A 26,932-nucleotide genomic window follows, 5' to 3' on the forward strand; every position below is an offset into this window, starting at 1 on the left:
AATCATTAGGACGTGTTTGTTACTGGCCTACATACTCATAACTGAAGGAAAATTTTAATTTAGATTAAACAATATTTGAGGTTTGACAATGCAAAAAGTGGATTTGAAATTGTACTGTGTCTTATGAGGAACACATTATTGCCCAGGTCAATAAAATGTGATTGAAACTGAATTTGGAAAATGAATACATGAAACACTGTATGATTCAATGGGCAAGGAACTTTGGGTATAATATAATGCTTGAGTAATAGGAAAACATGCGGACGAAAAGTTTAAAAAACAAAAACATGACATTCTCTTTAGACATCATCAGGATTATCACTTAGTCAGCCTTCCATAGGTGTGTACATCTCTAGACATGAAACAAGCTTGAAATCTCCCTTGTTCCTTTACAGTTAGCTTAGAATCTTCTTTGAAAATAATAATTGCTGCTTGTACACCAAGCATGTAAAATGTTTCCCAAAATATTTAGGAGAGAGTCTTTAGACTTCTCTGAGGTTGACGAATACATATGGCATGAATTTTTATTAAAAACCCTGCATTCTAAGTTTTTTTCAGCAATTTAGGGTCTCTCGCTGCTTTTGTTTATTTACAAAGTTTATTTTCACACTTTCAGTCTTCTATACTGCACATTTTACATTAGATAATATTAATTATATAGATTAAAAAAATATGTTTGTGCACATCTCTATGTATACCAGTGGTGGGTTCCGGATCCCATTCCAACCGGTAGGGTTGGAACGGGCTCGGTGTTACCAACATGTTTGTGTGCGGTGCGCGCACATATGTGAGCAGCGCGCGCATGCGTCATGCCTGCCTGCACCACCTCCGCAAGCCTCCACGACACTCCAGCTGCTCTGCGAAGTATTGCGCAGGCACCATACACACAATGCACGTGCGCAGAAGCGCCAAATGCTTAAAGGATAGGTAAGGAGCGCAAGTGGGCCCTCCAGAGCACCATATCGGAACGGTACCCAGTGCTCTGGGCAGGCTCCAGTATGCCCGTACCGGAGCATACTGCCTGCAACCCACCACTGATGTATACCATTCAATTTGGCATCAACTATTATGTAGTTACCTATCTCTTGGTGCTAGGGGTTAAAGTAAATGATTTTTGATTTGTAAATATTTATCAAAAAGTAAAATTACAGAGTAGTTATTTTGCACAGAAGTACAAAAAAATAAAAGACCAATAGAGAGGAGAGAAGTTCAAAAGATGTATGCACAAGGAGAAAGCTGTTCAGTGAAATACTTGAAACCAGTACCTATAAATAGTATTATTGTTCAGTCACTGTGTATGTTCTATGTCGTGAATGCACTTATTTATCCATATTCACATGCTATAAAGTTACTGCCAGGGATTGAAAAAGTAATTTGAACACTACATAAAATAGGAAGCATATTTGTGAACTACTAAAACTGCAATTCTTTACCCACAAACCATTAAACTCCCTTGAACTCAGTTGGATTGACTTTCAAATAAGTATATATGGAGGAAATGAAAAAGTATAGATACTTTTATAAATTCCTTTTGATCTGTAAGCAGTGTAAGGCAATCCCTAGGGAAACAGTGCCCTTTGCTTTTCCTGAAATGGTACTTTCATATTTTTTAAAGACTTTTAAGTATTTTATGTGTGGTAATAGAATTCTGTATATTTAATCTGATATTTTGAAACCAAGAAAATGCTTGCAGCAAATTCTACATATTTTAAAGAAAGAAATAGCAGAAATGTATTATGAAGAGTTCTGTATTGTATTATTAACTGTGTATGTGTGCGTGTGTAAGAGGAGGGAGATTTTATTCTTTTTCACTTAAAGGAGTGTTTGGAAAATGAATGAATGGTCTTAGGCCTGTCTCTCTGCTTATCAGTGTGATAATTCACCTAAGTAGAAGAGAATGGGACCAAGTTTGATTATGTGGCTGGGGGAGGGGGCCAGCAAAAGAAACTTCAGATATGAAAATGGATCAGATTTATCCAAAGGCTCTAGAGAAAAAAAAATCCTAAGAATTCCACCAGTGGATCCCTGTAGGAGAGAAAGTTGGGCAGTGTGTTAAAATGCCACATTCTGATAGAGAAGACGTTCTCTGAGGATAGGTTCCAGCACCAGTCCAAAAGCTCAGAAGGCTAAACCTCTGGTCCTGGTGACTGACCCAGATTGAATCCTGCAACATTATCCCGAGACACATGTATTTGCTTTCATTTGTTAAGATGGTACCATCTGCCCCATGCTTAAGCCCTCTGGTCTCTTGGTCATATGATCCTAGGTGGAGTTGGAAGGAATTCGTCAAGCAGTGGACTGCATGCTTTTTTTAACATGTGCCCAAGGAACTTTGATTATTAAATACATGCAGGGATGGATGGATGGATGGATGGATGGATGGATGGATAGATGGATGGATGGGCAAGCGGGTAGGCAGGCAGGCAAACATAGTAAATAGATAAACATGCTTAATTGGAAGAAGGTCCCCAATAAGTGTTGAGATATTCCAAACACCATAGAAGTGTTCTGTTTCTACAAGTGGAAGGAAGTATTGTGCTTTCCAGTCCTGATGTCTAGACTGAATTCATTTTTTAGAACAGGATCAAAGCAACTATTCCTTAGCTATGCCTATATTGACTTAAAGCCACCCATAATCAAACACTTCTCATAGGCATAAATAATCAAACCCTTCAACTGTTGCTTTCAGAATAGACAACACCTCCAAAAAGTCATCTGTGTAGAGGTGCTTGGAGAAACAGTAAGCCTGAAAACCAACCTATATTCAATGTCAGACACTGCTTCTATTCATGGTCCTGGCAAACTACGGACTATTTTTTTCTCCCCTAAAACCAGCAACAACAAAATAGCATTTCAAAATTAGAAAACAAAATACCTGTTGTGAGACTGCTAGCCAGGTACAGAAAGAAACTCCGGGTGGAAGATTTATTTGTAAGTGCAAATATATCCTCCCACTCTGACCTCTTGTATAACCTCAATCAGTTTTTCATGCCAGAACAGCAAATACAGAAAAAATTTTATCAAGGAAACTGAAAAGCAGAAGGAGGTTATGGCCCCAACTACATATTAGTGTGGGAGACTGAATACAACTTGTGTGCTTCAGCTAGTCCCATAATCAGATCATGAAATAACTTTAAAGCTCGTAAAAGCTTGATTTTCACATTTTTTCCTTGACCTCAAAATTATATACAGGTAGTTCTTGACCAGTAATGGTATCATCTTATCTTCATTACCGGTTAGGTAACGTTCGCACATGCACAGAAGGTCCGTGATGACATCTGGGTAGGTGGGTGGAGTCTCGTGTCGCCACCACTACTGGTTCACCCAAACCAATGCAAATTGGCAGAATACCACCTCTGTTCTTGATGTATGACTATAAACTAGATCTGAACTTATGATCAATCATAAGTTGATACTTCATGTGACCAGACCTGAATTTTTTGCCATTTTTGTGGCAGTTGTTATGATTGTGATAATTTCAAAAATTGTTTGCAAGTAATTTTGAGGGAGGGGGGGGGGCTTCTGTCATAACTTCAAAGTACCAAAGGTGCATTTTCAAGAGGCAACTGGACTTTCTTTGTTTTTTCCTTGAAGACATTTTACTTCTCATCTAAGAAGTTTCTTCAGTTCTGACTGCTGCTTGAAAAAGCACCTTTGGGACAATCATGACCTGGATGATTGAGAATCTCCGTAGGACATTCAAAATTAAAGTTAAATTCAGATAATTTTATACAAGTACTTTCCTAGTGTTTTAGCTGTATTTAAAACAAATCCAAATATATGACAAGTTCAGAATATGTAGTTATATCTGGTCTGCTGACAGAAGATTCTTTGATCTAGCCAAAGTTTGCACGCTAGAAAACAAGGAGCAGATATGATGATGATTCCTCCTAATTTACCATTTTTTAAAGTAGCTCCATGCACTCCTTTTTCCAAACTTCCTCCAGAGGATTGGTAGCCTATGCAGAGACTTGAAAAAAAGAGGAACTTTTGACAATCATTTTTCTGAAAATTTCTATTCATGGAAACCTCTGCAAATGAAACAGAGAGAAACTTTTACCAATTTTCATATAGGTTTAATAATGATAACATAAATTTTATATCATAGGCCACCATCCCTCAACTTGGTTCCTGCCAGTATATTAGAGTTACCAGACTTCCCAACTAAATATATTCCTAATGACTAGGAATTTTAGGTTGTTTCCACAAGCCTAGAGTACATCAAACTGGGAAAAGTAGCTTAGGTATGTATGTATATTCATATATATTTATCAACTATCTAACCATGTTTATATGCCATCAAACCTGAAAAACAGAGAACAAAATAGAGAGCCACCAATTCTGGATGGCATTGAGATTAACAACACAGTTGTCAAAAACATACAGCTACAGTTAAGAAATAATATAAAACCCAACACAAACCTAAACATTAAAGTCAGATAATCAGTTGCATCAGCTCTATCTGTCTAAAGCAGATAGCTCCATAAAAAATTTAGATGCAGTTTGGACCTCCAAGTGGAAGAAGCACCATGGAAAAGTTTTGCTTCTAAGTCTTCCCTACTCTTTCATATAGTTTCATACAAAGACACATAATGGGCCAATTTGACATAGAGGAGATAGTCTTATGGATACCTAGGAGCCAAAGCACATTGGCCTTTATAATTAAAACCAGAACCTTAAACTATACCCAGAAACCTGAATTGAACCCAGACCTTCTAATATTGATGGCTGAAGTAGCTGTCAGCCACCAGCATGTAAGCTGCTGCATTTTGTGCCAATTGAATCTCGTCAGTTGTCTTTAAAGGCAGCCCCTTATAAAGCTCATTAGAATAGCAGTGAGAGCATGAGACTCGGCCACAGCTGGTGCATCTGCCAAAGCTGAACCCAAGTCCTTCTGACTGCAGTCTCCAGCCAAAAGGGCTTAGCAGGAGTCTGAAGCAGGCAGAGAACCAGGCAGTTTCATGACAAACAAGAACTCCTTTGGATTCAGTTTCAGTCTGCTTTGTTCCATCCAGACTTCCACAGCCTACCTAGGACTTATCCGGTATTTGCAGGCTGCCGAGTATTTACCTTTAAATTGTTCAAAACGGGATAATTAAATGGAGTCTAAATATAAATCATGTCCTGTATGTGTACAAGAGGGGGCAATATTTAGGAGAAAAAATGTTTAACTAAGGAGAGGGCTATTATTTACATTGCTTATGTTTCCTTCGTTTTAATAATTTAAACTCTTAACGCTCAGTTTCTAAAAGTGGTTCCAAGCTTAAAAATAGCACTACTTTGCAACTTTTGAATAATGCAGTATTATGCATATGTTCCCGTTATTTATTGCAGTGTTCCCCAACATTTCCGGCTTTGCGGAGCGGGAAGTGTAGGGGGGGAGGAGATCGTCCATGCAAGTGGCCAGCAAGCACATCCATGTGCACGTAGCTCCATTTGCACGAATGGCATGCATGTGCACCTGCTGCTCGTGCAAAAGGCGCATGTGTGGTCGCCTATTGCCCAGTGCTCTCCAGCTGTTTCCGCAACCCAGTTGCAATCCCTTCACAGCTTAGAGATTGGGGACCCCTGATTTATAGAGTGGATTTTTTTTTAATTTTTTTTTTATCCTGCCTTTATTTTTATAAATAAGCTGAAGGTGGTGATCCTATCTAATATTCTTTCTTTCGCCTATTTTCCCCGCAACAACAATCCTTTGAGGTGGGTTGGGCTGAGAGAGTGACTGGCCCAAAGTCACCCAGTTGGCTTTTGCAGCCAAGGCAGAATTAGAACTCACGATCACTCTAGCTCTACACTAGACAAAATTGACTCTCTTTATAAATGTAAATATACATATATATTTATAAATATATAAATATACATATTACCTGCGTTATAAAGAAGTAGTATTTGTAATATAAAGTGCTCAATACATTAAGCAAAGTACTGCATTTCTCCCTTTTCCTTGAACAGTATTAAAAAATAAACTTTTCCCCTCTTTGCTAAACTGGGTGTGGGCGTGGCCAGCATGTGATGTATCCAGCCCGCGAGCTACAGGTTTCACAGTCCTGATTTAGATCCAGTTCATCCATTTCACAAATGTAGTACTGCTAGCCTTCGACTTATGACCATTTGTTTAATGGCTGTTCAAAGTTACAACAGTATGAAAAAAGTAACTTACAGCTGGTTCTCATACTAATTACCATAAATGCATGCATTTATGATAGTTGCAGTTTCCTAGAATCACATACTTACCAACTGGATTTGCTTAATGACCATGTGATTCATTTAACGACTGTGGCAAAAAGGATTTGTACCACTGGTTGTACCAAAGACCTTGGATGGAACTGTAGTGGATTTTTAGATCTCACCACTGTACTTACTAAGACTGAGATACATCTGTTCTTTATTTGTGCATAGCCTACCTAACCTTTTCTTAGAAAATTTTATGTTTTCACCTCTTCTAATGTGAAACTGCTCATTTTAATACTCCCCTCCAAATTTATGTTATTTTATATGTCTTGCTTTCACATCAGAGGTGGCATTCAGCAGGTTCTGACCAGTTCTGGAGAACTGGTAGCGGAAATTTTGAGTAGTTCAGAGAACTGGTAAATACCACCTCTAACTGGCCCCGCTCCCATCTATTCTCTGCCTCCCGAGTCCCAGCTGATCAGAAGGAAATGCGGATTTTGCAGTAACCTTCCCCTGGAGAGGGGAGAGAATGGAGATTTTACAGTAGCCTTCCCCTGCCACAACCACCAAGCCACACCCGCCATGACATGCCACGCCCACAAGCCACACCCAAAGGACCGATAGTAAAAAAATTGAATCCCACCACTGTTTCACATTCTAATCCAAGATGGCTGAAGGATACTTTCCACTCACACTACATTCATTGTATGGGTGGATATAGATGAACAAAAGGTGCAATTCAATTTACAAACATCGCTGTTTCCAGGTTAAGCTACTTTGCTGGTTTTTTTTAACATGTTTGTAAGGGCTTACTAAAGATGCAGATGGAGAGGAGAGGAGATTGAGTGTTTATCACTGACATAAATTCCCGTAAGTGAACCTGTGGCACATTGAAAAAATATTATTTAAATAGTAAGTGATAAATAATGGTGTGAGGAAATCAAAAGATTAGAAAACAAACAAGCTATTTGTCCCATGCTTACACTGTCTTTAGTTGAAGCAATAGGAAGAGTTGAAAAGATTGATCTGAGTAAACAAGGATTCTGCTTGTCTCAAAGGTTTTCAAAAAAAGCAACGGGACTTTTTATTTTTCCCCTTGGGGAAAAAGAAAAAGTTTTGCTTCTCAGCCAAGTAGCTTTATCAGTTGTGATAGTGGATAGATACCTATCCTTCCATCCCCCCCACCATCACAACTGAGGAAGCTTTTGGGATGAGAAGTGAAATGTTTTCTTCTTCTTCCTCAAGGGGAAAAAAAAAACCCAGCTCAGTTGTCTTTTGAAAAAGTACCTTTAAGACAACTATGACCCTGATGAATGAGAATCTCCACAGACGTTAAGGGAACTGCTATTTATGTATTTTCTGAAAACTCTTTTTGACTATGATGCTTGCCAGAGTTATGAGAAGTAATCAGATCTTGGGGAAAAATGAAATACGGTGTGAATTTAGAAAATCTGAAGTCAGCCAGGTAATTCTTTTCTGACATTCAAACGGAGGCTTTGGCTGGCCCACAAGAGAAGCCCTGGATATACTAGTGTGAAAGAAGGTTCCAGCCAGTATAAACATGGGGCATGGTGTGGGCATGGTAGTGGCTGGCAGGGCCAGGTGTCAAGGGTAGCTGGTGGTAGCAGGGTAGCTCAGCAATGGCAAATCTTTTTTGGCTCTCATGCCATAAGTGGGGGAGTGCAAGGTGTGTGTGCTCGCATCCATAATGCAATGTGCGGACCCCCTCAGTGCGCATGCGCACATGAGAGGCACTCCCCCCCCCATTTTTTGCATGCTTTTTTACCCTCCCCAGGCTCCAGAGGCTTTATAGGAGCCTGGGGAGGGCGAAAACAGCCCCACCCCAGGAGGCCATCCGGAGGCTTCGGGGACCTTCAGGAGGTTTCCCTGAAGCCTCCAGAGGGCTTAAACCGACCCTATGAGCAAACTGGAAGTCACTTCCGATTTGCTCATAGGGTCATTTTTAGTCCTCAGAGGCTTCAGGGAAGCCCTGAAGCCTCTGAGGGGGGCTTAAACCGACCCTACGAGCAAACCGAAAGTTTGTTCCCGAGCGAGCATGAGCAAAGCACATGGGCGAAGGATGGGCATATATGTGGTGAACTGGTGACAACAAAATGTGAAACTCACCACTGTGCAGAATGAATGGACATTAAGCAAGGACTGCCTGTAATATATAACTTGGAAAGCTGTTGCTGCCTTCTTGCGGTGCCTGGAGGCTGTTTAGCCCTGGATGGGGGAACAACAGGCTTTGACTGAACCCTGACAAGACAAAATAGCTTTGGGTACATAGAGCCCCAAAATCCAGGTTTTTAGTGATACTATCCCAGATTATTCCGGTCTGCAACTTGGGGGGGGTCTTATGGACTCTGGATCAGAAGTTCCTGCGCTTCGTCATTCAAGTTCTAGTCATCTCATGGTTGGACTATTGCAACATTCTCTGCATGGAGCTACCCTTGAAGAGCATTCAGAAGCTACTGCTGGTGCAGAGTGCAGCAGCGTGGGTAATTCTTGGGGCCCCATATAACACCATTGCTCCACGAGCTACCAGTTTGCTTCTGGGTGCAATTCAGCTGTTGGTAATCACCCTTCAAGCCCTTCATGGCATGAGTGCAGCCTACTTGAACCATCTCATCTCACTGGGATTGGCCCATCCCACTGTTCCAGCAGAGGAGGCATGCTTCAGGCCCCATCGGCCAGGATATTCTGGCCAGTGGGATATAGGTGAAGAGCCTTCTCTGCCATTGTGCCTGCCCTTTGGAACATCTCCCCCCCCCACCCCGGAGTTTGGTCAACTCCAACCCTCTATTCTTACACAAAATCTTAAAGACCTGGCTCTGCCAGTTGGCTTGGGGCGCAAATGGAAGAGTTTCTGTTGAGGGTAGTTGATAGATTAATAATAGACCCCACCCCGTCCTTTTTGCATCCTTCTTCCTTCCTCCCCATCTTCATCAAATGTTAAAATCTAATATTTAAAAGAAAAGAAAGCTCTTATCTGGTCATTACAGAGCAAAGTCCTGCTTGCTCTTGCTTGAAAAACTGGAGCACAAGAATACAAAAAGAAACGCAAAATATTTATGGTCTGTCTCTGAAGTATGCTGCCAATTGGAAAACTGATTTTCTTTTTGTTTGTTTTGAAAAAAATAGTGATAGATCTTTTTTAAAATAAAAAATAAAAAGTATGCAAATGTGTAGTAGAAAAATGATTAGGACAACTAAATTTAAAAGCAAACTATTAGTCCTTTTTAACATTAAACCATTTTTATATTTATATATTGTGCTCATCTTGGTTTGAACATTGCCAATAGTTATAAAGAAATACAAAGGAAAAATATATCTACAAGGAAATTCTGGTCTCTCTTTCTAACAAGCCTTGGATTATCAAAGAATTTCTCATTGCTTAAAAATTCAGTTTTACCATGACAGATGGTAACTTAATCTGTTTTGACAATGTAAAACTACTTTAAAATGTGACAAGCAATCTTGGTAGGAAATTTTCTGATTTATGCCTTCTTAAAGGCTGAGTCAATCCTGCTTAAGGACAAAATCCATACCCTATACTGACTTAATTAAATGTTATACTCAATATAACAAATACTGAACAAAAATTAACAAGTTTGACTTTCTAGTTAGCCATGGGAGATGCCAATTCTGTGAAAAATTATCAAAGATAGCAGACAGTTACTAAAGGGTAGGGTGCATTTGGTTGTATTTAAAAAAATTCCATCTGAAGTAAGAATGTGACAATATTTGGACAATGAAATATCATAATTTTTAACCTTATTTTTATCTCATTCCCTCTTCTAGAACAACTGGGAAGGTATATTTCCACTTCAGTCTAGGATGATTTACAATGAGCATTATATATGTGCCTAAACTGTGGTTAATTTGGGGAATATTCTTTGTTGAGACAGCTTTATAACACATTATCTGAAGGAGGCTAGTTCTATTATTAAAATTAACCATTGGATATAATAATATGTGTTCTTGATAATTAAAGCAGAAACAAATACTTTCAAATTCATCACAGAAGAGAGAGAGAGTATAATTTCCAATTTATTAAGCATAATCTGCTTCCTAGTGAATTTGGACAATGTGTTCTAATTTACAGACAAATTTTGCTTATTAATCTTTCTGGAATCATGAGCATAATAGGGATTAATTGTCCTATTGAGAAAGTGGTCTTAAGATCATTATTTTCATTACCTCAGATTTTTAAAAATCAGCATATTTTGAAACATTAAAAATAAAATGAAATAAAAAATAAAAATCTGGTATAAAATAATATAAGATTTAAAATGATTTTGAGACTCCAGTCCATGTGAAGACTGAACTCCCATCAGTCAATTAATTTTGGAGGAATAAGATTTTGTTTTTGTAGTTCATGACAAAGAACAAAGAGTTGTAGCTAAAAGTTGTTTTAGACAGCAGCAGCTGTCACTCACCTGATTGTTAGTCAATCAGGCTTTCCACCTTCTATACAGTTCTATATTAAAACTTTAGTGTTTCGTTCATTTTAGTTGCTTCAAAATAAAGATTAGGTCATCCTGAAGCCAAATTAGAGAGAGGGTAATTCTCTTTCTGGGGGAATGAGTGGAAGGCTGTACATAATAGTTACTGGTGTGATAATTGTTTTTTCAACAAAACAGGTGGAGGCAGCAGAAGGAGAAATTATAATGGTTTTATGAAGCATTATTTCCTCTCCAGAACATTTATTCCTAAAAGAAAATATTTTAGCTAGCGAAGTTCAGAATAAGCAACTTGTTTTATCGTCCTTTTATCTTCTGCCTTCTTTTCTAGATTTTTCTATATCAAATATTTACTTTTATGCTTCAGATATGTCTGGAAAAATATTTTATGTTTCAGATATGTATGAAAAATGTATACGGATGATACATTTTAGGCTTTTCAGGCAGAGATTTATCTCCTTGGATATTTTTTAACTTCTGTTTCCATCAAGAATGGCATATACAGCACTGCAATCCACGATAACTAATATCTTACTCTCTTTATTTCTGTTGAGTTTACCTGTTGAGTTGGGCATGCAATTCTATTTTTGATCCTGTGTTTATTGATGGTCATCCCTTTTTGTGACTGTATACATATACCCTACTACAAACAAATTCTTCAAAATTGAGTGGTGTATGTCCCTGCCACTAGTTTACAACAACTCAATCATAGTCGTAGCTCATTTTATCACATTTACAGAATGTTCCCTCTCTCCTCAACTTTTATCTGTCATTTCTGCCTTATTATAGCCAATCAACACACATGTCTCACTTTTTGCATTGTCCAGAATAACTCATGTAACATTCTTATTCAAATGACAGCATCTTGTCTATTGATATCCCATATTTTTAAATCCTGATTGATTTTTATTTACAGAATATGCTTCTTTACTGATTGTAGTATGCATTCACAAATTTATTTTGAGTTCTCAAGTTGAATTCTTAAGACTCAGAGATGATGATGTGTCAGAAGACACTTTAAACAATTAGAAAAAGTCCTGTGCACATTGGTCCTTTTAGTTATTAAGAGCTCAGTTACTCTCAGTTGAATTTGCTGAATACACAAAAATGGTAAGTGTTGCAGTACAATTGTAGTTGTAGTTTCTCCATTGTTGATATACCATTCTTAAAACCAACAATGCTGCTTGTAAAATGTTATGTTAATTCAAATTGTTGCATATGTTGCCGTATTGAGTCAGAAAAAGAATGTCCAGAAATTGTCTGTGTGTGTGTGTGTGTGTGTGTCCTTGATTGATTCATACATGCTTTCTTATATGTGGCTTGCTCCCTCTGGTGGTACACAAAATTCATAACTGAAAAAAGTTGTGCTTATTTGCAAATAACTTAAAAGGGATACAAATCTCATATTTAATGTAAAAATGAGGCCTGACACATACTAAACAGTGCTTTTGTTTGTTAAACCTGTAAGATTACATTGATTCTGAGATAAATAGCCTCAGGAGGCTTTCTTAAAAGTTCTCAAGTTAAATTGTATATACCCAAATATATATTACAATAAAGTATTCTGCCTTGAAGGGGGGGGGGGGGGACAGAACTAGAAAGCCTCCAAGGTGCCTTCCAGCCCTATATTTCTATGATTCTATACAAACTTCTTTTAAAAATATATAGAAGTTACTCGAAGGTTTCCCTCATTTTGCAGTTTTTTGATATCCTACAAGGATCATAAATGAATTCCAATTTAGAGCATGCAATAGCAGCATCTCTAAAGAGAGTCATTGGGATATTTTACTTAGATAACATATAGTCATTATTATCACCAACATAATCAACAATTAATAGCAATTTCATTGACAAACTGTTTAATGTACTATTTTTATTTATTGTTGAAGGTTCTAATAATTACAGTCTAATTAAAGCAGAAAACAGTATTCATTTAAAGCCATGAATTTTACATATTTTACTCCAACTTCCATCATCAACTTCCAACTTTCAGCACAAACGAGATAATGTTATGAATAAGTGGATGGGTCTCCAAAAGAGCCAATTCAGTCTAGTTGTTAAGGCAATGGATTAAAAGCCAGACAATTGTGAATTCTGGTCCTAACATAGGCGAGCCGAGGTGGCGCAGTGGTTAAATGCAGCACTGCAGGCTACTTCAGCTGACTGCAGTTCAGCAGTTCGGCTGTTCAAATCTCACCAGGCTCAAGGTTGACTCAGCCTTCCATCCTTCCGAGGTGGGTAAAATGAGGACCCGGATTGTTGTTGGGGGCAATATGCTGACTCTGTAAACCGCTTAGAGAGAGCTGAAAGCCCTATGAAGCGGTATATAAGTCTAACTATTGCTACTATTGCTATTGTGTAGTGGGCAGTCACTCTCTGAAGGCTACCAAGATTTACAGTGTTTCTGCAGATTTCCATGTTGAAAGCTAGATAACAAAATACATCCCTTTGTATAAGAAATTAATGTAGTCTAGGATGGTGTAACCCTCTACTACTCTGTTTGAACTTAGAATTTTGGGCTTAGACAACTTAAAATGTTGCCCTCTTCGATCCGACTTAAGCGGCGTGCATAAAATTATCTGCTACAATGTTCTACCTGTCAATGAATACTTCAGCTTCAACCACAACAATACAGGAGCACGCAATAGATACAAATCTATCTAAACCGCTCCAAACTTGATTCCAGAAAATACGACTTCAGTAACAGAGTTGTCAATGCCTGGAATGCACTATCTGACATTGGTTCCTTCCCCAACCCCCCAAAACTTTAACCTTAGACTGTCTACTGTCGACCTCACCCCATTCCTAAGAGGTCTTTAAGGGGCATGCATAAGTGCACTAATGTGCCTACCGTCCCTGTCCTAATATTCCCTTGTATTCATTTCATGTATTCATAATCATGTTTATCTGTTATCTAATTCATGCTTCACAAAATAAATAAAATAAAAATAAGAAATAAATCTTCAAAAAAAATTCAGAGTGAGAGCTTTAAATTTTTAGTAGTTTGGGAAAACTGCAACAGTAGTCTCTTCTGCTAAAGTGTAAAAAGTGATTTTAAAATTATAGTAGTTTTTAATACTGTTGCTTTTATTTAAATGACTAAGTATAGCTTCCCATATAGATAATAATAGGAATAGTAAGCTAAGAAATATTTCTTTGTCTTTCCAGGAGAATGTTTTTACAATGGAATAACAGCCCTGCTCACTTTTATAATGATTTCTGTTTGCCAGCTGTTACTTGATAACATTGCTTTTAAAGGTTTACATCCCAGTACTTTATTACATATCAGTTGAATTTGAATGCATGTATTTTGTTTTGTTGCCAAAGAGACTGTCAGTGCAACATAATAAATAATTACTTTTCTTAACTATATGGGCACAATGAACAATCATGCTTAAATAATTGAACACTTAATACTAAAACAAATTACTTTTCTATTTAAGAATTTTCCAGTTTCTTTTTTTCCAAATGGCTCCTTAGATTAAATGGATGCTTTCCTTTCTCATCCAACAAGGCATTGGACAAAGTAGACCACAGCCTACTTCTTGGAAAGCTAGAAAAATGTAGGATAGACAGCATTACCACCATATGGATTTGTAACTGGCTGACAAATTGTACTTAACAAGTAGTCCTTAATGGTACTACATCTACATAGAGGGAAGTAGCAGTGGGGTGCCACAGTATTTTTCAATATCTTCATAAATGACTTAAATGAAGGAATAGAAGGGGAATTCATCAAATTTGCAGATCACACTAAGCTGGCAGGGATAGCCAACACTTCAGACGACAAGCTTAGGATCCAAAAAGATCTTGACAGACTTGAACTATGGGGCCTATCCAACAACATGCAATTTAATGTAGAGAAATCAAGGTTTTACACTTAGGCAGGAAAACCAAAGGTACAAGTACAGATTAGGTGAGACCTAGCTCAAAAACAGTAACTGTGAGAAGGACCTTGAAGACCTAGTGGATGATCACTTAAATACGAGGCAGCAGTGTGCAGCAGCGGCCAAAAAACTTTAATACAATCCTTGTTTGTATAAACAAAGGCATAGAATCAAAATCACATGAAGTATTAATACCGCTTTATAAAGCCTTAGTAAGACCACATCTGGAATATTGCATCCAGTTTTGGTCACCCCACTACAAAAAATATGTTGATATTCTATAAAAAGTGTGAAGAAGAGCAGGTGAGATGATTCAAGGCCTGGAGACTAAAACATGAAGAACGATTGCAGGATCTGGGTTTGGCTAGTGTAGAGAAAAGAAAGACTAGGGGGTGACATGATAATAATATTCCAATATTTGAGAGGTTGCCACAAAGAGGAGAGGGCCAACTTATTTACCAAATCACCTGTAGGCAGGACAAGAAACAATGGATGGAAACTAATCAAGGAGAGAAGCAACTTGGAACTAAAGAGAAACTTCATAACAGGAGAATTAATCAGTGGAACAGCTTGCCATCAGAAGTTGTAGGTTCTTCATCACTTGAGATTTTTAAGAAGAGACTAGACTGCCACTTGCCTGAAATGGTAGAGGGTCTCCTGCTTGAGCTGGGGGTTAGACTAGAAGACCTCCAAGGTCCCTTCCAGCTCTATTCTGATTGAGAACGTTGACTATGTAGTCCTCAAAATATTTAGTAAATTCAGAACACTGTCACAAGGTGGCAGTAAAATACATTTTTAGTAAAAGGATAAACTTGTAAAGGAATGCATTTTTTCCTTAATGATTTTCAAGTGTCCTTTTCTCAACTAATCCAGAAAGCCTTATGTCATAAACAGGCTCAACAATCTGAGAGATTTAGCTCCATTTTCCATCTGCGCTAATGTTATTAAAAGGCAAACATTCAAACAGAAGTAGGGGGTGGGTGGGGGTAGAAATGGGACCAAATGAATTATGCAGGAAATACAATGAACAACATCAGCAACTGTTTGAAATGGAGCTGAGTGTTGCAAAAAGCAGTCTTTTTGTTCCGCTTTTAGTAATAAGCATTCCGTTTCATTTTCATTTTAAACAATTTTGCATTTACAGTATATTAAGCTTGTATTTTGCAACACCCTGGGAATTCAGTGAGTTGCAGTTTTTTTCAGTATTTTGTATCTGTTTGCTGTCCTTACATTTCAACAAGGCTACAATTGCTCAACTTCAGTGATTCACCAAGCAAAGACCGTGTTGCCACATATCCTTTCCTGAAAAAGGAAGAAAAATAAAGTTCAGTCTCTGTTTTCCTTCACTGTGTTATTATAAGATGTGTATAATCAGTAGTGGTTTGTAAGCTTCTTCAGCATTTAAAATCCTATTTTTCAGTAGAGACATAACAGTATACAGGTAATCCTCAACTTACAATGGCAATTGGAATATGATTTTCCATCACTAAGCAATCCCTGTTGCCTTTGTTAACTGAATCCCATGATTGTTAAACAAGGAACTTCTTACAGGCTTCCCACAACCAGGTCAGTGGGAAAGTTGGTAGGAAGTTGCAGGTGCCAGACAATTCACAAGCAGGCCTGTAGATAAGTTAGTGGTTCCTGTCAAATGTGGGGTGCACAAGGAGGCGAGGGAGGCATGACACTCCTTGGGGGGGGGGTACTCAAGGAAGGTGGATAGCCAAAGGTGCAAACAAGCCTTGGGGAGAGGGAGGCACAGCGAGGTTTGAGGAGGGTATACAAGGATCTGAGCAGGCTGTGGAAGGCTTGGGGAGGGCATGCAGGACTGTATGAGGGTCAGAGGTCCAGCAGCGCTAAGAGAGGGTGGACAAGGGTACATAAGTGGTTGGTGCAGCATATGTGCAGAGAGGCTGGAGGAGGGTGCATATGGGACAGATTTACTCCAATGATTTGTGACCATTCCTGCCAGCTTCCCTATTGACTTTCTAGGGAAGCCAGCAGGGAAAATGAGGAATATGTGATTATGGTCACTGCCACCAGTCATAAATGCTCCTAGACTGCAATCACATGACTGAAGGATTGTTGGAATAGCAGTTGTAACCGCCATTCATTCAGTGCCATCATATCTGCAACCATCACTAATCAAATGATCATAAACAGAGGACTACCTGTAATTATTTTAATGCTCTTTTAATGTTTGTTAATAAACTATTGAAATGGGTTTTACTGGTATAGAATTGGTCTTGCGAGCACAAGGATGTTTGTGATGCTATTAGAAAATAATTAATCCTTTATAGAACTGCATTTTAATTCCAGCCTTAGGATCCAGTGGCATTGCCATAGTCGTTCCCTAGCAGCACGACATGTCCCAAAAGAAGACAGTCCATGAATGCACTGCCAATGTTACAGATGCAACTAGTTGGTATAAGATATCTGTAGTAAGCTACAACAATGTTAAAATATTTGACATATGAATCCTAACACCATTGTGCAAATGATGTGCTCATATAATTTAAGTCATTAATTTGCATCCTAACATCTGATCCAACAATTTAAGTTACATTATTTGTATTATGATTCAAACATGTTAGCATTTGCCCTGCATTACCACCAACACCAGACCCAATGTTCACCTTTGCCGAGTAGAAGTTTATATTGCTATGTCTCCTGGTATCATCCAAATGGTTATGTTGGAGTCTATAGAGAACTCCCACCTGACTTGGATCCCTACACTTTTAGCATTCTAGAAGCACACAAAGACCTGGTTCTTACCCCATGCATTGTTTAGGATGGGGGCTGAGATGGGAGTGTTTGGTCGGGCATCTTTGGTGGTTTAGCTCTTATTTTTATCAATTGTGAGCTGCCTAGGCTCATTATATGAGATAGGCAGCCTTATACTGTTAAGATTGGGCATGTTGCAGATCCCATCAGCCAAAGATGTCGACCAACAGAACTGAAAGATGGGTCTTCTCTGATGTAGCCCAAGCTTTGTGCAATATTCCCTCCTTGGAGATTAGAAAGGCCCCAACTTTGTTGCCCTTTTGCAAGACTCTTAAAAACTTGGCTATATACCCGTACATAGAGCTCTGAATGTGTTAAAGGCCTGGATTCTTGCTTTACTGTTGGTTGTCTATTTTGGCTGCTTCATTTTCTGGCTGTTTTTATTGTTATTGTTTTTAGTTTTAGTTTATTGTTTTATAGTTTCAGAATTGCAAGCCACCAAGAGTGACATGGTTGAAGTGAGAGCATACAATTTGAAATATTAATTAGCAGTTTGGGACTAGCATCATATCATAGTTTTATAAAAACCTCAAATTCCTTCACTTGTGCGAAGGAGGTAAAAGAGCAATCAGATACACTGTGGAATGGTGCTATGCCTTAATGCAGCCAAAATATCTGGAAAGAAAAATATATTTTTTTAATTAATTAAAGATTATAAGTAAATCTTTGGAAAAAGTAGGCTAACCCAATATCTCAGATCTCATGTTAAAAGTTGATAATTATAAATTATAAAGTTCTTAAAGAGCATAATGAAAAAAGTAAAATTAATAGGCTGTTTTTGTTTAATATTTTAAAAATGATTGTCAGTGCAAATACACAATCGTATAAATTAGTAATTGTTTAAAAATCATGAAGGTAAGCTGTAATATTTTATAGTATATATGGTGGATGATATTTGTATTTCTGCTACATAATGTTTTTCAAATCTGTAATCACTTACCAGATAAGCCAAGAAAAATTTGCACAGCCAATACAGTTTCTGGTGGTGTTGCTGAAGATTTAAGTTCTCCACAGAAATCTCAGCCTCATGAGATTAGGACATTTGGTGGACATTATGGAATGTTTAAAAGTTAGCAAATCATAGTCGTAAATATTTCAACTATTGATGCATGAATAAGTGTTTTGCTTATATTTTGGAAAAGAAACTTCCCTTGAACTATTTTTCCTCTGACAAATCATTCAAATATTTAACATTTTCCTTTAAATATAACCAAGTACTAAATTCAGACTGAAAAACTGAAAAACTAAGTAGTAGACCAGTTCAGGCTGATTTTGTACCATTAACTGAAATATCTGAAAACAATACAGGTAATTAACAATCATTTAAGAGGTACCATGCAGGTCACAACAGTGTCCATGGGGGCAGGGTGGGTCAGGAAGGCTGTGGAAGGGTGGCCAAGAGGTGCCTCATGGGGTGGGGAAAGCATGCGGGAGTGGTGCAAGTTGGGGAATGTGTGTAGGATGTGTGAGAGGTGCCATATGGGCCATAGAAGTTATCCAGGAAGGCACAGGTCAAGAAGGGTGCATGGAAGCATGCAAGAGGGATATGCTATCTCCCTGATCCATCCATCCTTCCTTCCTTCTCTCCCCTCCCCTGCCCTCCCCTGCCCTTCTCTTCATTTCCTTTCCCATCAGGCAGGTAAGTGGCTACTGCAAGGCAGGGGTCGGAGCGAAGGATTGTGAGATTGGCTAGGACAGTGATGGCGAACTTGTTCGGCACCAAGTACTGAAAAGGTCACACAGAAATGTCACACGTGGGCATGTTTGTTGGGGGGGGGGCGCTCCAGAAAAGCCGAAGTTTTGGGTACTAGCGCACATGCACGCCTGATTATCAGCTGGCCAGTATGCATGCAGAGGCAGGTTTTTTTGCCGTGCGTGCAAAGAGATTGCGCTCCGGAAAAGCTGGACTTCTGAGTTCTGGCGTGCATGCACACCTGACAATCAGATGGTCAGCATGCCTGAGCACACCAGTTTTCGGCACTATTGCACGTGTGAGGGACAGCTGATCGTTGCAGAAACTGGAAGACAAACAGGCAAGGTTCAGTTTGCTGGATGACTTGGCTTTGCGTGCCACTTTGGGCACATGTGCCATAGGTTTGCCATCATGGGACTAGGAAGTATCATAGAATATTGAAAATGAAGATCACATGACTGCAGAATCAGCCAATTGCACTGAAGCAGCCACAAATTTCATTCCTTCGGGAGTCAAGGCTCCCAGATTTGGGACATAGCGATCTGAAGTACCTTGGTTCAGAAATTGTTGCCCTGAGTACACTGTTTTGCCCAGATAAAGGTCATAACGAGAATTGTAATAATATATACATAAATTCCAGCAAGGGAAAGAGGTAAATGCCAAATAAAGTATTTAAAGTTGTGAAGGATTTGAGTGGTTTTTCTTTTTGCTATTGTTATGTTATTGTTTTGTCGTGGTGGTGGTTGATTGTGTGTTTTTGCAAAGGGTAATAATAGTTTTATAAAATTTCCATGGTAAAAAATGTCCTTGAAGCATATTGGATACATCAAAATATTTGCAAAAATATTGTCTCTGTCCCTGTCTTCCACACACACCCTTCCCTTCTCCCTTCTAGGATTTTATCTTTCTGAAGTCATCCTTAGTTCTTTGACTTGGGTAACATCCCATTTAGTATAAAATGTTTCCCGTAACTGCCAAATACCAAGTTTTTATTGCTGCTTCTTGTTTTATTGCATCTCCTAGAAGTTATAAATAGTAGAGGTAGAATGAAAAAGTGAAATAGCGGGATGGATTCATTGCAGGGGTGGGTTCCAGATTATTTTACTGTTGGTTCGCGCATGCACAGTATTTAGATTCGTGCATGCACAGTAGGTTAAAAAAAATGCTTCTGTGCATGCAGAGAAGCAAAAAACAAGCTGGTAGCATCTACGGCAGCGCTGATAGGACCGTTTCGGATGCGTGGGGGGCCGAGTTACTACCTATTCAGCCGAACTGGTAGGAACTCACCTCTGATTCATTGGCATTCGGTTTCCAGGCCTAGAATGAAAACGATATAAACATCCACCCACCGGACAAATATCTGAGCAGAGGAAAAATTTCAACATATCGGAGGTGGTCAGCCTTCAGAGCTTACTCATTTTTGCTGCGATTGTGCGAGTGCCCAGTTTGAAGCATCTGCCAGATGTTCCCTATTTCCTATTGCAGAGCTATTGGCAAGTGCCGTGGATCTTGCAGCCAGGGCTGCCGAGAACTCTGGCTTTGCCTTTTGCATTTGTGCTTCTTCCTCCTCCTGTTGTGACAAGTCAGACTCTTGGCCTAGCCAGTGCCTTCAGACATGAGGTAACTTTTTCCAAAGGGAGCTGAATGATATGGAAAAGTCGTGCTGAATCGTAAATAGGAATCATCTGTGGGCTTCGTTGGAATCAGATTTATAATGTTTCTTTCCAAAGCACTTAAACTATTTTATAAATAGTTATTTAGCTTTCTCTAAAAATAATGTAGTGTGTACATTCCTTTGTGCACAAAAAACTTTTCTGCACAAAATGTGTTTCTATCAAAATTCATGTGCAAGGTGGCTGAGGAATTCTGGGACTTAAGTCCACGCATCTTAAAGTTGCCAAGTTTGAAAATAAATAAATAGTTATTGTCTCTGAGTTTGTTTGTTTTTGGCTCCTGACAACTATCTGGCTAAGTCCCTGCTATTTTCTTGTCAAGATTTCATAAGTTGTTTGCCACTGCTTTCTTCTTAGTGCTAAGAGAGAGTAGAAAGCTCAAGGTTTTAGAATGTCTTCAAATAGAATAGAACTAGAAGGGACTTTGGAGGTCTTCTAGTCAAACCCCTTACTCCAATGGGATACCCATTTCCAACAGGTAGTTGTCCAGTCCCTTCTTAAAGACCTCCAGTGATGAAGCACTCACAACTTCTGAAAGCAAACTATTCCATTGGCTAATTGTTGTCACTGTTAGGAAGTTTCTTCTTAATTCCAGGTTGCTTCTTTCCTTGATTAGTTTTCATCCATTATTTCTTTTCTTGCCTTCTGGTGCTTTGGAAAATAAGGTGACCCCCTCTTCTTTGTGGCAGCCCCTCAAATACTGGAATACTATAGGCCACCCAGCTGGCTTTGTACCTGTTAGGACTAGAATTTACAGTATCCCAATTTGTAGCATGGTGCCTTAACCATTAGACCAAATGGGCTATCAAGTTCGAAAAACACTGAGCTAAATGGATCAATCTGTCAAAAAAAAATGTTAGAAAAATGCAGGTAGTACTCGAAGATTGAGACTATCAATCAGGAATAAGGTAGTTAACAGTACAGATAGTTTTATTTTTAAAAAAGAAAAGAAAAAATAGGTCATATGGACATTTACAGTTCAGGGGAAAAGCTTCCCAGTTTTATGACTCAGACAGATTTATGTGGAATAAAGTGATTCCAAGCCCTTAGGAATGTAAAGGCTTTAACCAATGCTGTGATTTTCACCCAAAAGCAAACTTACTAGCAACTGATGCAAGAACAATGTTATATGCTCTATTTTCTTTCAAAGCTAATCAATAGCATAATTTTGACTAGTTGCAGTTGCTAAAAAACAATACTATGTAGAATATATGATTATAAACTAAACCAGAAGTTGTCATGCCTCTCATTTGTTTGTGTATAGTAATGTTTAGTTTTTCATTAAATGTCATATTTTATGTCCATCTTTTCCTACAATGTAAAGAACTTATAATTGGGCATCCCCAATATTTAATTTGAATGCTTGATTTTAATTAAGCATTTTTCTAGGCCAGACTAACTAGGTTTTTTTAAATAGTTCTTCATAGAATTATGCCTCTTATCTTGGGCTTCAATCTATTAGAAATACCAAATTAAAGGAAAGTTTTTAAAAAATTACATCCCAGTACAAACATGTTAATTTACTTTCTGAGTAGCTTACAGAAATCTCCAAAAATAAGTTTGGAGACAAGTCTTTGTTTCAAAAAGCATGCATGCTTTAATACATTTGATTATTTTCATCAAGTGATAAGTTTCCAAAATAGTAGGCAGATTATACTGGACAGTTATTTCATTTTCAGATAAAACTATAACTTCCTTTCTGGTGGAGAAACAGTGTGGTTTCATTGTTATTAGAACTCATAGGACTATATTTGGATTTTGAAAAACTGTGGGCTACCATTTTGCACTGTATTTGGATTAGAATTCACTCAATTAAAAAGTTTCCATCATACAGGAAACTGGTAGATTAACAAGAAAGATAAACTAGAAGAGGGAGGGGAAGTATTATTCGTAAACATTTTATTTGCATATTCCTAAACATTTCATTGTTAAGCCTAGTTTGCAATTTGAAGGTTGCGAGTCCACCAATCAATCCATCATTTCATCTATGAATTATGAACAAGACAAAACAAGTATCATAAAGTAAAACCACAAGCTTAATCTGTCACCCTTTTCAAATATTTCCCACTTATGAAGTAACTTTCTGGGGGTTTTTTGACTGACGGTTTTCTAGATTTCTCTCCCATGGTGACCAATTCTTTATATCATGCAGCCTCGCGAACGATCGTGGGTGCACCTCGGTTCACCCACGTAACACCTATCCTCCGCGAGCTGCACTGGCTGCCTATTGGTCTCCGGATACGCTTCAAGGCGCTAGTCGTCACTTATAAAGCCCTTCATGGTATTGGACCTGGGTACTTGAGAGACCGCCTGCTGCCAATTACCTCCACTAGACCGATTAGATCCCACAGATTAGGCCTCCTCCGAATTCCATCCGCCGGCCAGTGTCGACTGGCGACTACCCGAAGGAGAGCCTTCTCTGTGGCTGCTCCGACCCTCTGGAACGAACTCCCCGTGGAGATTCGAACCCTCACCACCCTCCAGGCCTTCCGCAAAGCCCTTAAAACCTGGCTGTTCCGACAGGCCTGGGGCTAAAGAGCTGTTGCCCCCGTCTCGAATGGTATGACTGTTGTGTGTTTTAAATTATGCATTGTTATGTGTCGTTTTTAATTTTTTGTCTGTATCCCCCTTTCCTGGTTTGAGTTGTGAGCCGCCCTGAGTCCCCTTCTGGGGAAAAGGGCGGCATATAAATATAATAAACAAACAAACAACAAACAAACAATATATGTAGAAAAGCTGAACTTTAATCAGGTTGAGGACCGGATTTGGAGTCTCAATAGTGCTGCAAATTCTATTCCCCAACTAATAGATGGGGCTAATACAAGCATTTCAACATTTCATTTAAATGTGTCAGTTTAAACAAAATCAAATATAATTAATATGAAAACTCTTGAATTTTCCTCTTTTATCACTTGAAAAAATTCAGTTTCCTCACAATATGGGGAAAGGAGCCAAGGGTTTAAGAGCAGAATGCAGCCTAAGGTCTTGGATTATTATGTTCCTTTTCCACAGCTGATAGGGCTAGATTAGACCCATTTTAGGAGTTAAACCAGAGGTGGTATTCAGCCAGTTCTGATTAGCAGAGATTTTGAGTAGTTCAGAGAACCAGCAAATAGGCTGGTCCCACCCCCGCTGTTTCCCAGCTGATCTTCTTTTGTTGCCCTAAACAGGAGAACGGAGCTGGAAAGCAGGTTAGTAGGGTGGGGAGGGAATGGGGATTTTGCAGTATCCTTCCCCTGCCACGCCCACCAAATCATGCCCACAGAACTGATAGTAAAAAAAATTGAAGCCCATCACTGAGTTAAACACCTTTACATCTGGAGAATCAAACCTGACCTCTGTTCTATTTACAGAATGTCCTTTTGATTTGCTTCAGCACAATGAGAGGTATTTAACAGATTGGATTTTATTATGATTTCCTTATAAAAATTAAGTAGTTTTCTAATAAGCTAGTATTCAAATCCATTTCAGTCATGACTGAAATGGCAAAATTGACTACTCTGATTAAAGAAAAGAATGTAAGTACTTTTATTCACACATGGAGACTGCTTCTGAACTTTGTGCTTGAAGTGAAAAGAATGAAACTTTGATTTTGGGTTTTACATATTAAATTGATAGATCTTTCTAGAAATGGCTTGTTAGTATTATTATGAAAAAACAAAAAGTTGTGATTTGATGTTAATGCCTTATTTTACTGCAACATGGAGAGTCGGAAGTCAATGTTTCCTTTTCTCTTACCCTCCCTCACTTTTCTTCCCCCTTCTCCCTCCCCAACGTTTTCCTATTTACTTTTGCATTTTGTATCTTATTTCATCTTGTAACCCAATAAAAATGTTAAATCACAAAAAAAGAAGGGACTAGTCACGGAAACTTCATCCAAAATCTGGTTCAATTAAGGTTCATTACATAATATTTAATGCTTTGGGATGCAAGCAATTTTGTCCCGTTGAAGTTAGTGCTTTAAATCCAGGTGCTGTTTTAAAGCATCTGCCAAGCTCGCATTGTTACCGACTAATATTACAGTTTTAAGTATCATTTGTCCCTTCTCATATAATAGTTGGAGATTACAAAGATTAAATCTTTATTTTGGTTTTGATCAGAAAAGAATTGTGTACATTCCACATGGAAAAGTAATGTCTAAAATTTCTTAATTGGGACCACAGATATTTAGTGGGAAAGATGAATATGTGTAGAAATATTAACTGATTTGGCTTTGCAAATTGCAGTCAAACAGCTTTAGTAGCCGTTGGAAATTCTGCCCAAGTGTAATTCAAGTACTTGATCAGACAATAGGAATTTCTGTATTCATCGTTCTATTTCATATGAACCTTTGCTTGCTGGATACTGAAATTTTCTTTTTTTAATGTTGTTTAAGAAGTTTGTTAATTAAATTCTAGTCAAAACATTCATTTTTAGTACTCAGCTTTGAGGAAGAGTTGTAAAATTATGTTCATACTTTCTGTTTTGTACTGGACAGAGTCTGCCTTATGGAGTACTTAGATCAGGGCTGAAATGCTACCGGTTCGGACCGGTTTACCCGAACCGGTAGTAAAAAATGCTACCAGTTCACCCGAACCAGTAGTAAAGAAATGCTGCCAGTTCAGGTGAACCGGTAGCTCCGATGATCAGCTGTGCGACAATCAGCTGTGCCACACAATTGGAAATTGTGCAGCACAGCTGATCATTGGAACTACCTAGCAGTTTTTTAATACTGGTTCGGGTAAATGGTGCACATGCACACATGAAGCAAACTGGTAGCGAAGTGAATGGGTAGCGAAGTGAACCGGTAGCAGACTTCCGAGCATTTCACCCCTGACTTAGATATGATGAAGCGAATCACCCTGTAAGAGTCAGAATAAAAGAATTTGGAAAGATGGAAGTAACAGTTCCATTTCAATTAAGAAATCCCTAGAACCCAAATTCAAAGGTCAACTCACATGGGGTTCCACACAGAAACAGGAAGCAATATATCCTAGGAGAGAGGCAGCAAGCCAGTGAATAGTCATTGTTTTAGCATTTTCTGAAATGGATGGGGTTTATATCTCAATTTCTTGTGTCCCTCCTGAAGCATGTAAAATTCTGCTAATGATGAGTTGATTTTCACTTACGGTATAAGTAGTAGTGTATACAGTATAACCAGTTCAGCCGAACCAGTAGTGGTTTGGCGGCCTGGATCGCTGGAACCGTCAGTGACCCAAGCCTGCCACGCCCCCAAACTGGTTCTCCTGGCATTGGTGCAGGCGCTACCATCTTGTTTTTTGCTTCTGCACATGCACAAAACAATTTTTATTGCACTGTGCATGTACACACAGCGCGAATCAAGTGTGGCACGCCAATGAACAAACCGGCAGTAGTGACTGCCAGAATCCACCCCTGGGTATAAGACATATAAACATTGCATTGCCTAGCCAGCAATGAAATTGGTAGAACCTACTGTTTATACTCTCTGTGTCTAAAATATTTCTTTTAGAATTAGAATTGAGAATCTGCAAGTACAAGAACATACTTCTGACAGATTAGGAGTTCCTGTTCACCTCAAAGTTTCCAGTAGCTGGTTTCTCTTAGTTAAGAAATAGTTAAGGAAATTCCAGTTCTTGTTCTAATTAGAAATTTCTCTGTTCTGGAGGAACACAGCAATATCCAGGTAATGTTGAGGTTGTGTCTGTATTAAATTCAGTTTGGTAAGGAAAATATATTAATGATTTTATAGTTGCAACCAGCAACATAGTTTTTCCAGGTATAAACTGTGGATTGAAATTCCATTCCCTTGCTCTTGTTATTATTCTTTAACAGGCCACAAACCAGGAATGCTCAGTTATGCAAATTCCATCTGCCCGAATATTTATGGCAGCTCCCTTTCAATACCTTTCCCAAAGAATTCTATCAGCTGCTTTTTAAAAACCTAAGCATTTTTAAAATTGAGTGGTGTTTGAATGCACTGAATGCTGAGACAAATGCTAAAACAGATTTTTGGACATTGATAGGTCAAACATGTGGCATATTCAAAAACAGGGAGGCAGGGAATGCTGCAGGTCCCATTCCCTAGGGAGATACACCTGGTGGAACCCAGAAGAAGGGCCTTCTCTGTGGTGGCTTCCCCTCTCTGGAACATCATTCCCCCAGAGATTAGAATGGCTTCCACTCTAATACTCTTACGGAAGGCGCTAAAGACCTGATTCTGCCAGCGGGCCTAGGGAACCCACAGCAGGATGGAGCCCATTAAATGGCTCATGTGATCTGCTGATGCCGAGGAGGGGGGTG

The 26,932-nt window shown here is 38.7% G+C and overlaps 1 protein-coding gene across 1 annotated transcript in view; it reads left to right on the forward strand.

Annotated features, from left to right (window-relative positions):
• The window catches only part of NT5DC1 (5'-nucleotidase domain containing 1), an 87,786-nt gene that overhangs the window by 39,383 nt on the left and 21,471 nt on the right, over positions 1-26,932 (forward strand). The window lies entirely within an intron of this gene.

This window comes from Thamnophis elegans, chromosome 4 (assembly GCF_009769535.1).
Source record: "Thamnophis elegans isolate rThaEle1 chromosome 4, rThaEle1.pri, whole genome shotgun sequence".
Lineage (NCBI taxonomy): Eukaryota > Metazoa > Chordata > Lepidosauria > Squamata > Colubridae > Thamnophis > Thamnophis elegans.